Here is an 11,961-nt window from a genome sequence, read left to right on the forward strand (position 1 = left end):
TGAAGAACAAACAAAGCATTCAATACCAAGATGAGAGGATTCCGCTCTCCAGTCCTCTGATACGGCATCATGGTCTGCTTTATTGATTCAAATGGTTTCGCTAACTCCTCCCAAAGGATCAGCAGTCTTTGAACTGTTTTTATATCTGGCTTACTCACTGAATTGCAACTAGCCCTTTTTGACCACGAAAGCATTTAATTAAACAATTAGGATCTATTTTTCAAATGGATGGACTTCCGTTCCATTGCAGACAGCTCTGGAGACTCCCACCCACGAATGTCCTTCCGTCAACCTCACTCAGGGTGGAAGTGAAGGAATGTATTTTTGCATGAGGGAGTGGAAGAGAGGTAAGAAGGAAGTCCTTTTTTGTATTAGGTGTTTTTTTTTTTTTACATGTATGAAAAATGATTGGGTGATGGATAAGTGGGATTAATGTTAACTGTCACACACATGAAAAACTGTCATGTTAACTGTCAAGCAGAGGAGTGCCTATTGACAGCACGTGGGTGCAAATATTAAATAAATAAGACCAAACTTTCAAACGTGTTTTGTCTTTAACCTTAGTCCATGTCTTAATCTTGTATTCATAGTGTGGATTAGTGCATGTGCATTGTGTTTAGGAAGATCTTTGGCAGAAGCACTGTGCATTCATTCACCATACACAAAGGTTCCAGATATACATAACAACTGCATCAAGTACACGAAGGTTCCAGATCTACATAACCACAGCATTAAGTAAACAAAAGTTCCAGATCTACATAACCACGGCATCAAAAACACCAAGGTTCAAGATCTGTATAACCTCTGCATCAAGTGCACTAAGGTTCCAGATCTACATAACCACTGCATCAAGTACACTAAGGTTCCAGATGCATCAAGACTGAGAATGTGAATTTTTGAGGTACACATTTAATACGTAAAAAGATCCTTCAGATCCATCCTCATCAAATGGTTCGTGTCAGTTTTGAAATTACATCCCGTGCAATACATTTTGGTTCGCAAATGTCCCATATGTTGTGGAGGTATCATGATACAAACTGATATGGACTGTCAAAACTGGTCAAAAGTTATATAAGGTCATGTTTAAGACTTACATCAATTTTTAGCTAAACCTGATGAGTGAAATGTAATCTATATGACCTTTGAGTGACCATGGCTATGACCTATACAACTGAGCTTTTGAAATGACAGGAAAGTCTCTAATTTAATGACAACTTTATTCGTAATGTACAATTGCCACCTATTTGACAGCCAAGAATCGCAGCAATGGATGCCAACCTACTTGATACTTATTCAAGCTTAGTCCCCTTTCAGCCAAAGCATTTTCAATAGAAATTGCTAATTCAAATAGACTGTGTGGCGTGCGTGCATTTAAAATAATTCCAACTTTGTTGTTATAAAGCAGGTATTATATAATCACTAATGATAAGACAGTGTATGTAAAAAGCAAATGTTAACAACAAAAGTGTTCTTCCTTTTTTGTTTTAGGCATCAGTAAAAATAAATTGTCACCATACGTGATTGTAATGTCTCTTTGTTTATCTGTGAGATGAGGTAAAGCAGATTAAAGCATTAACTTAAGAGACAAAGGCCAAAATGAATGTGTTCTAATACCATATTGTTCAGATCTTTTGGGACAACTAATTAACTTTAGAACATCATATGTCTCTGTTCACCAAAGCCCAGTTGCATTGCTAAGATCTTCTGTTTTGATCAGCTAAAAAGAAAAAAATATTCCGCTTAATCCCTAATGCACAGGATGTTGTGTTTTCCGTGCTCTGTGTGTGTGTGTGTGTGTGTGTGTGTGTGTGTGTGTGTGTGTGTGTGTGTGTGTGTGTGTGTGTGTGTGTGTGTGATACATGCAGTTTTTTGACTTGAGCTTGTGTGGGTGGTTAGGCAGAGAGAGGGAAAGCGTTTTTTTTTTCTAAGACTCACAACATACGATACATTAACTGGGCTGCTGTCTTAACACACTGACGGACTGACTTGTGTGAGCACACGACTAAGGGCTTAATTTGTGGTAGCTACTGTACCCCTGAGCTCACAGCCTTAGGCAAAACATGTAACACCCATTACACCCCAGTGCTTCAAATTGTAATCAGCAAAGCCTCAGTTGTGGAAATGGTTCACACAGCCTTATACTGAGCTGTGTGCTTCTTATACCTAATTTGACTGTCAGTATCTCTCTATAATACTCACCAGTACATCTTTTCTCTTTTGTGTGTGTGTGTGTGTGTGTGTGTGTGCATGACAGATAGAGAAGAAATGAGACAGAAAGACAGTGTGTGTGTGTGCATGTGTGACAATGTGTGACAAGCTTGCGTGTGTGTGTGTGTGTGTGTGTGTGCCTGTGTGTGTGTGCCAGTGTTAATTTCGTCGACAAAAACTGTAACGAAAAATGTTTGTCAATGAACTTTTTTCCATGACAAAAACAAGACGATAACTAAATAAAAGTGCACCTTTTAAGATAAAAACTGTGACGAAATATATTACCATTTTCATTGACAAACAATAACAAGACGATAATGTCAGAGACAGACGAATGGACAAGCAATTTAGTTACCACAGGCCTATATTTTTTCATCCAACTACATGCATGCACTCAAAGTGCATGATTATGACTGGTTGATACATACTGGTAGTGCTGCCCCACCAATATCTCCCCTCCTCTGAAAATCAAATGTTAAACATTTTAACTAACGTTAAATTGGCAACTCAAATCATGGCTACTCTTGGAAGAAGAAAAAGAACGGATTTGTGGACACATTTTAGATATAATGCAACTGAAAATGAAACACACTGCAAACAATGTGGGTGCAAATCGGTGGGAAAAATACCACAGACCTCATTTGACTAAAATTTGACTAAAACTTGTATAGTTTTCGTCGACTAAAACTAGACCATAACTACTAACGATCAATTAACTGAAATGTGACAAAAACGAATATGTGTTTTAGTCAAAAGACTAAATCTAAGACTAAATTAAAATCACCTGCCAAAATTAACACTGGTGTGTGCCTGTATGTGTGTGTGTGTGTGTGTGTGTGTGTGTGTGTGTGTGTGCCTGTGTGTGTGTGTGACAGAGATAGAGAGAGAGAGAGAGAGAGAGAGAGAGACAGTGAGACAGAAAGAGTGTGTGTGTGTGTGTGTGAGACAAAGTGTGTGCGCGTGTGTGCACACATGTGTGTGCCTCTTCCATATGTGTGTGCAGTCTCTCTTTGCGTGAATGTTTATCATCCATCAGCCATCTTGCAGCATGACAGCACCCTCCCCCAGGTCCTTATCTCACATTCGTGCAACTGTGTGGGATCTGTCAATAGCTGTCAGTCACCCACAGGACATGTTTATGAAATATTAGGTAATACACTCAAGCAAGGCAATGAAAACTATTTCACATATTGGTAAACAGTATCAGAATGTTTCATTAACAACAGTGGCAACCCCTCATTTGAACTGAAATATATAACTCTAACACCGTTAGAAACACTCCTCGTATCAACGCTCTGTGAGCCATATGCCCAGTGAAGGTTTATGGGGTAAATGATAAGTAGAATCAATACTATTTACAGAGTGACCCAGATTAATTCCAAAACCTCAGAATGAGTAATTACAGTCTTCAATATTGGCTTTAAACTGATAGAGCTGTGCACTTTGACCGATGCATCTCAGTCATCCTGAACTGGTACTGCTCAGTTCATCTGTGCGGTGTATTCAGGCTCATTTAATGCAGCAAAGACAAGGGGCTTAAAAATAGAATCCCACATGCCAATGCTGACCACAGGTCACTGACTGGACCTGAGAGGAGAGAGCAGGAAACTCACTTCAGAAACAGTCTTCCTGTGCAATCCATCATTACAGGCTAATTAAAGACTAGCCGCTATCTCTATAAGCTAATCCCATCACACTTCAGTGACGCAGAATCTAACCTGTCAGAGATACCTCAAAGACACAGTTTCAGGTGCTTCGTGTTCATAAGAAGCTAAACCTGGTTAAATCTACAACTGCTGCTACTAGTTTTATGGTCAAGTTTCAAGGCTTTCTTAAAATTTCCAATATCTGGTATTGATTTGAGACATCAAGTATGTAGAAAATGAGAAAATCAGAGAGAGTCTTTCAATAAGTGAAGTGCCTTGGTTTTACTTCAAACAGAACCAAGTTCAGACACCGCAGAGTCAGACTGTGAGCCACAATGTCCCAGATTATTAAAGATTCTCTGTTTTAAACTGTGAGTGACAAGTTACTGAAAATGTACACAGTGAAAATATGATTCCCCCTCTTCATTTGCTGTTGGTACTGATACATTCAAATTTCCTAAAAGCGTATCATGAGCCACATTCCCAGAACCCCAAGAGGTTTCATGTGTTAAACTGCATGATGGTGCATGAAGTAATTTATTCTGTGATGAATTCATCATAATTATATGAAATATGCTTTGGCCATGTTCCTAAATATTTTGGCTTTCAGGGATCAAAACCAAGAGTAGCACCAGAGGCCTCTGGAACATGACTCAAAATGGTTGCCGATTCACGCTTTTATTGGAAAAGAGTAACTCACAGAATAACAGACAGAATAAACACAAACTGTCAGAAGACACTTGCATGGAAGTGTGTGATCATTTGGTCATTCAGAGCTGACCAGGGTGTAATTAAATGTGCTTTGTCATCATACTGGTCGTAGTTATGCCTCACAGAACTCAGGAAACCTTCAAAACTTATTTATTATGTTCCTCAAAAGCTCTGCCCTTTTCAGACAAATTATCCGACTTCCTAGTGAAAGGAAAAGAGCTATAAAGAGCCGTCATTTGGATGAGTCTATGCGCTGAAAATGTCAAGACTTTTCTTTGAAAAGTATTTACCATATCATAGGCAATGAAAGCTAATGAAGAGCAGAAACTCGATTGGCGCTTTCAGCATTTTCTCCCAGCACAGGCCCAGCACACGCAGCAGGGTCAGACTTAAAAGTGATAGATGGTGACCTCTGAGCAGTTCTCAGTTTGTAATCGCTCCCAACACCTTTGTAAAGTCGCGTTGTTTTTCAGAGGCCACACAGAATAGCCCTCGGTGGAGCTGTTATGTAATTGCTATTTTTTTTTTTCCTGGCCGCCGCGGTGGGGATGATGACTGTAATTATCTCGTCCTCACCCCACCACCTCAGACGAGCCAGCGTCTACCGCTTCAGCAAAAGGAACCGAGCCTCTCTTATTGAAAGGGGAAGCAGATGTGTCTCGTTCTTCCTTATTCACATTGACAGGTGTGGCATGATTTCCTTCGAGCAGTCTCTTTCTTCCATCCACCTCTTCAACCTTGCTCTATCTTAAAAAAGTGTCATCACACCCTTCTATTTAATTCCTTTTACCATTTCATGTGAATCTTACCAAGAGACAATGGCATTAGCTTTGGGCCTTTTGCCACAGTGATATCCCATAGCTACAGTTAATTGCCTGCATAATTACAGATCTCTCTGTTTGTTTTTTTGGTGTATTAGGGGTCATTATGTAGTTGAAGGCGGTAATTAAACATCAGTCTGTGAAAAGGGAGAGATGATTTAAAACGGGAACGTGCTGTCAAGTGCTTTTGGGAGTGAATTTATGTGTGTGATTGGGATTATGCCAGGTGTCAAGTTTTGCATCGCTGTTTGTTCGCATGTCAGCCCAACTGAATGTGCCTTGGTTTTTTTGGGGTTTTTTTCTATCTGTCTCCCTGATGTTTCAGCTGTCTTGAGGCGACATGGAGCTTCAACGGACTGGTTGGTAACCAAGCAACTACATAACAACCACGCTCTAAAATTAGGAAAGTGATGACGTTAAGGGAACCAAAACAAAATCAGAGGAACATCGGAAATGTTCCGATATTGCTGCAGGGAGATGTTGGTTTTGACCTCGGTATTCATTTTAAACTTGAGTTTCCCTGTTTTTGCATCCTTAGGCTTCTTCCTTTTAGGATTCTATTTCAATTATAAACCAAAAGCTTCACCAGAGTATAAATTAGCAAAATAAAAATTGTCCACTTCTCACCCAAGCCTGTCTAAGGAAGGTTTTATGCCAATATTCAAGTGACTCTGCTATCACTGAAAAAGACGGAGAATGCACATCCGTTATGTCTTTTAAATCAACTGGTAGTCATTTATTCAAAGGCACAATGATCTTGTGATCTTCTCCTAAACTTTCCCTCATCACCAGAGAATAAAGTTAACCTAGGAAAAAAATTGTTTAGAAAAATCGAAGTCTGCGAATGTATAAGATTTAGGACTCATTAATGAATTATTCTTAACCAGTGTGCCTCTCTCTCTCAGTGTCAATCAAAACACCACCACAAAAAAAATATATCCTAATCAGATTAGTGTTACAGTGTTGCCCAGAAAGACTGAAAACTGCATTGTACTGCATCAATATCAATAATCTGAATTATTAAAGCCATCAATATCAAGCAAACAAATAACACCATCATCAAATTTCATAATGTACTTTTTCCCCGAAAGACATCAACTCTAGCAATGTCAAAATTTCTCCAAGTAATCTAATATTACGCTAATGCAATGATTCAAAAAAAGTTTGTTTTACAAGTTAAAGAGTGAATCATAGCCTTCCAGGCAAACAAATTCTTTAAAACATGAGTTGCATGGCATGAAATGAATTATAGTGGCTACTGGTATGTCTGTAATCATATAGTATAATTCTTCTTGTCAGGGCCCCAGTCAAAATGCTTTTAAAGGTCTGAGCAGCTGACAGCAGCTCAATGCCAAGATAGCAAACTATATAGATAATTACATAAATGATTTTGTGATGGTTCTTTTATACTTCTTTAAAGCAAGAGCAGAAGAAACCATCTTGCTGTCCTGTTTCATTTATAAATTTGAAATTATAGGAGCGAATGCTGTCTTGACATGAATTTTATCCAACCAAAAATATATACTACGGAAGAAGAGCAACAGAAAATGTCTTGATATTAAAATTTGGCCCTTGGCCTCTATTTCAGACAGAGAGCTGGGAGACAGATAAAAGGTGAAACATGGCATTTATTTAGCTGTAACTGTAATAAAAACCCACCCAAAATTAAATTATTTCAGTAGGCCTGGAAGCGACACACTTGTTCAAATTCATATTAAATTATCTTACAGCTTTGAACTGGGATGTGGCTTTGATAATGTGCTCAACATTGCAACTAATATCACATCTTTTTTTAAAGGCACTCTTTTAAGCCTCGTCCCATGATTTTTAATATTAACTAACTTAAGACTCAGCTTGGACTCAATTGAGGTCAGTCCAAATTCAAACTGTAACTTAAGGATTCATGAACAAGATGATTTTGTAGCCAGTCAGGAGTGATGGTGTTTAAATTTATTTATATTTTTAAGTGTTTCATTTTCAAGAGAAGATTTTTTTCGAAGTAATCCACAGCCGACACCTGTTTTTAAATTAGCCACGCATTCAAAAAGACCTGTATGTGAGACTGAATGGCAAATAGAGCAATAAATGGGAACAAAACCAAGCAGTAAATTATTGAAAGTAATAGAGAGAGCAAGATGGTTGTTCAAGTTGTTGCCCTCTGAAGCCTTTTTAGAGTCAGCAACACGTTGTCTAACACCATGGTATATGTGCACTTCCAATCATGTCCTTTTAACACCTGCTAAAAATAGCCTAATGGAGCCACAGTTAGCCGTCCAGCTAGCTAACGAGCTCGGGCGGTATACACATGCTCAGCAGGCGCTCTGTGTTTAACCATATAGGACTGTACTTTGATGGTGGTAAACCTTACTCTTTTGCAAAATATAGTTTAGCAGTCAAGGTCACGACAGAGGAATCAGCCACGCTGATGTCAAGCAAATGTCAAACAAAACTGACCCGTGCCAAATCAGGGGATTTTGAGGTGTGGCAAGAGTGTACGTACAGCCTGACAAAAAAAAAGCCACTTATGTATTTTTACTTTTAAAAGTGCCTGCTGCAGTTACCATGGCAATTTGCCAAAATATTGCATTAAAAGTGGATGTACTTAAGCATGCTTGTCAAAGCCAAATCACAAAGGAGAAAACTGATATCCTAGACAGAGCACTGGTATTTATGGGAAGAGATATAGACCTCCACAGGCTAAGGTGGTTTCAACAAGTACTAATTTCTACACTGAAAAGAAAATCAATCATATCATTTTATTCAAACACTGAGCTTTTTATTTATTTTTTTATTATTATTCAACATTGAGCTTGATCACCGATCTCTGCGTAATGTTTAAAGGGACCAATTGTATAATAAGGAGGAATTTTAATAATTGCATAATCAGCATTATCAATAGTACAATTCATTTCAACAAATTCAGAGCTTTTCATTATAGGCTTTGTCACATAATGAGCATGAGTGTCACGTCAGCTCGTAATGTGTGCTCAATACCGTTATCAAAGTAGCTCTCCAAAAAACACGCTTGTGCCAGTTATGTCCATTAAAATCAGGTTTCATGGGCACATTGGTGTTGTTGGGTCTGACTACATGTTCTCCAATCCTATGGCCAAAACAGATATTTTTATTTTTAGTCACTATTTCCTATCTTAGACATTCTTAAGTAATACCTAGACAATTTGAAGGTATTGCAACATATGGCAATACAGATTCATCAGAGGATGTTATTTTCCAATGATTTTCCAAACGTATGTGTATAAATAGCTGTTAAATAATGGTTACATTAAGTTTCATATTTCAATTTTTTAAAAGTCAGCTGTGATTTAGACGTTCTCACGCCAGGCTAGTTTTGGGGCTGGTTCAGGGCCAGCTGCAGGGTGCAATGACTGAAGGGGGCGTTTGGGCTGGTTTTGTCACGGAGACCTGGCAACCCTTGTGAACACAGATGTTCAGTAAAACACAAGGCCAAGCCGTAACTCTCTGTTTCTTTTTTTTTTTTAACAGTACGTGAGCATCTGGCGCTCCGTAATTATTTTAATTAAATCAGTGGCTCGTACACCGTGTTCACAATCGCACTACCTCACAAACATTGTGCAGATCTATATATAAATAAGTATATTTGGGTACACCATAAAACAGTTGAAACAGACATACGCGAATTCACCTTAGTTGTTTGCACAGCATACTTGGATACTTTACAATTTTTCAGGGGTTATCAAATTTATTTATTGAACCTAAGGACTATGCATAAAAGTCCATGGCATTGTTATTGTTTGCACTATTATTTGTAGGTTTGAAGGACACATCAACTACCGCAAGTACGGACTACAGAGCAAACTACATTACAGTGTTGTGCTGGCTACATTTATTTACTTTGTTTTCTGATGGTAGGATCATGCCAAGTCTAGGTGACAACACAGCGCCACCTACCACTGTGGTTTTAACTCATGCATACTACAATATCCCGGTGTGGGAGATTAAAGTGAACGTCACCTGCAGAGGACTTCTTATTCAGACCACACACAGAACCTGGTGGAGAGAATACATAAATTTACCTGGAGCGGTGACAGACGCCTTGTCACGGCAGCTGTGTGAACATTGTGCCGGTAGCTCCCAGAGGTGTGGCCCTCCCCTCTGTCTGACTACCCTTGTAAAGACTCGTACATCGCCTGCAGTCGGACCACCACCTGTGGGACCCTCACAGTCGCATCTCTGCTTTCAAAAAAATTCGCAGACAAGTGTGCTTCATTGTCCCCCCCCAACCCCCCGGTTTTTTGAATGTTCCTTTAATGCTCTCCACAATCTACATTTCACAGGGCAGTGGGCCACTGTGGTTTTAAAAATACTGTGCAAACATATGAAAGTGTGTTCAAAATGTCACTCAAGATATTTATGCAGTGAATCCTTCATTCAGGGTCCAGAGGACTGGTTAGACAATGGCTGTGCTGTCTCCTCCACACAAAAGCCTTTGTGTCTTCATCCATTAAAAGTCGTGGTAAAACGAAAATTTTCACATATTCCAACCCTTTTTACCGTCAGTGTTCAGTTTCAGTGTTATTCTTGGGTCTGTGCGAGAAAAGCTTGGTCAGAGTGCTGTTTGGGTTACAGTATGTCTATGTCCTTGATTTGCACCTAGATTCTACTTTGAGCAAAGCAGATTTGGTCTTCCATGCCTCATCCTCTCTCTCACTCTCTCTCTCACTCACACTCTCTCTCTCTCCCCTCTCTTTCTCTCTTCCCCTCTCTCTCTCTCCAGATGTACCTCCTTCCTGCTCTCCTCTCTTTCTTGCTCTCTGTGAAGCTAATCCCTTTAGAGTTATCACATCCACACCAGACACACAACCTCCCTCCAGACCCCCATGAAGTAAAAAAAAAACACTCTCCCAAGACTTGGGAGCACAAGGATTAACCCAAGGATAAAAAAGAGCAAACAAAAAGAAATGCAACAAGAGGAATGCAGTGTAATTCAGGAATGAAAGGAAAGACATAAACCTCAGGGGTGAGGGAAGGGAGCCTCTCTGATAAGCCGTTGTAAACAGAGGCAAATCAGGCTTGAAAGACATTTGGAGGTTTGTTGCTGTCGGTGTGCTCCATATGACATTTCATGTAATAGGTGCTGAGATGTGTCACAGTGAATTTGAGGGAGATGTGGATCTGGGAGACCAACAAATAAGTGAAATGGTAATACTGGAGTGTGTTTTTTTGGACTTATCAAAGCTAGCGTTTGGCAAACTATATGGAAAGTGTTGCTACTGTGTGATATTATTTTAATTGTGTAAGGAGCAGTGCATTGTACACAGTTTTAACTATCATCTGCGGAGATGACCCCTATTGCTATGGTGATTCAAAAAGCCAAGGAGAGGTTAACAATAACCACTCTCAGTACCTCTGTCAGATGAAAACAAAGCCATCATTTGAAATAAATAGACTTCACATGCCTGGGTGCCCGCCAAAGCCTGTCCAATTAAGCACAACATACCAGTAAATCACAGATGGACTTTAAAGTTGCTGGAGTTGCCTTTGAGCTGTTGACTTCTGGACAGGGAATTCATTTGAAGTCGCATTGAGTATTCCATAGCTGTCAAGATCATTTTCCATACAGTAAGAGCAATACTTGATATTAAAACAGTTCCACACAGCTGGACACAGCTGGTCTTAAGTGGTGCTGCAGCTCTCCACGCTGCCACCTTCTTTGTTCACCGCAGCTCAGCTCCTCTACCACTCTACCAAAAAAAAGCCACTCTGACACACTTTAACCAGGCTAATCTTAGCACAGCCATGTATCTTAGCACAGCCTTGTATCTCAGCACAGCCATGTACCTTACAACCTCAAGCAAGTCAATATGCAGCTAAAGATCCTCAAATTCTTTCAAATAATGTACAGAAAGGTTTTTGGTTTAGCACATGTTTCAGTTAATGTATTCATCTCTTTTGCTTGCTAGTCACACATTCTTGTTGGTACAGGTTTGGAAACCACAGATCCAGATGCACCTGCCATCCAGGATGGATGGACTGATGGACAAGTGGATGGATGAAAATCTTATTTAATCTGCTCCATCTTGGCAGAGGTAATTGTGGTTGCAGTGCACTTGGCTCATTTGTGAGTTATTCTACTGACCAAGGAGTCACTTACATCATTAAATGCGAGGAAATATGCAAATGAATGAAAAAATAAACAACTCGACTCATAAATAGTGCAAACAATCATGACCCACAAAAATAACAGCCCTATAATGAAATTCTCTCAATGCTTTTAATCTCACTGATTTAGTACCAGTGAGCAGTAATGGGGCCAACATATCTTCTGTAACTTTTGGACGGAACTTGGGAGTGAAAATATTCTTCATTACACCCCCTCCATGCGAAAACACTCATTCAGTTCAATAAGTTTACTTTTGGACACAGCACATAAAAGATTCATAGATAAGTTTGAGGGTTTAGAGGACGTCTCATTACCAATCATATCAGAAGTAAGAGAGAGTAGGCCAAAAACAAATGTGGGTCATTCATAACTCTAATGTCATCAACTCTTACTGTGAACAGCTTGGAAGTTTCTAATCTCTTTCTAACTTTTT

Source organism: Chanos chanos, chromosome 4 (genome assembly GCF_902362185.1).
Source record: "Chanos chanos chromosome 4, fChaCha1.1, whole genome shotgun sequence".
Taxonomy (NCBI): Eukaryota; Metazoa; Chordata; class Actinopteri; order Gonorynchiformes; family Chanidae; genus Chanos; species Chanos chanos.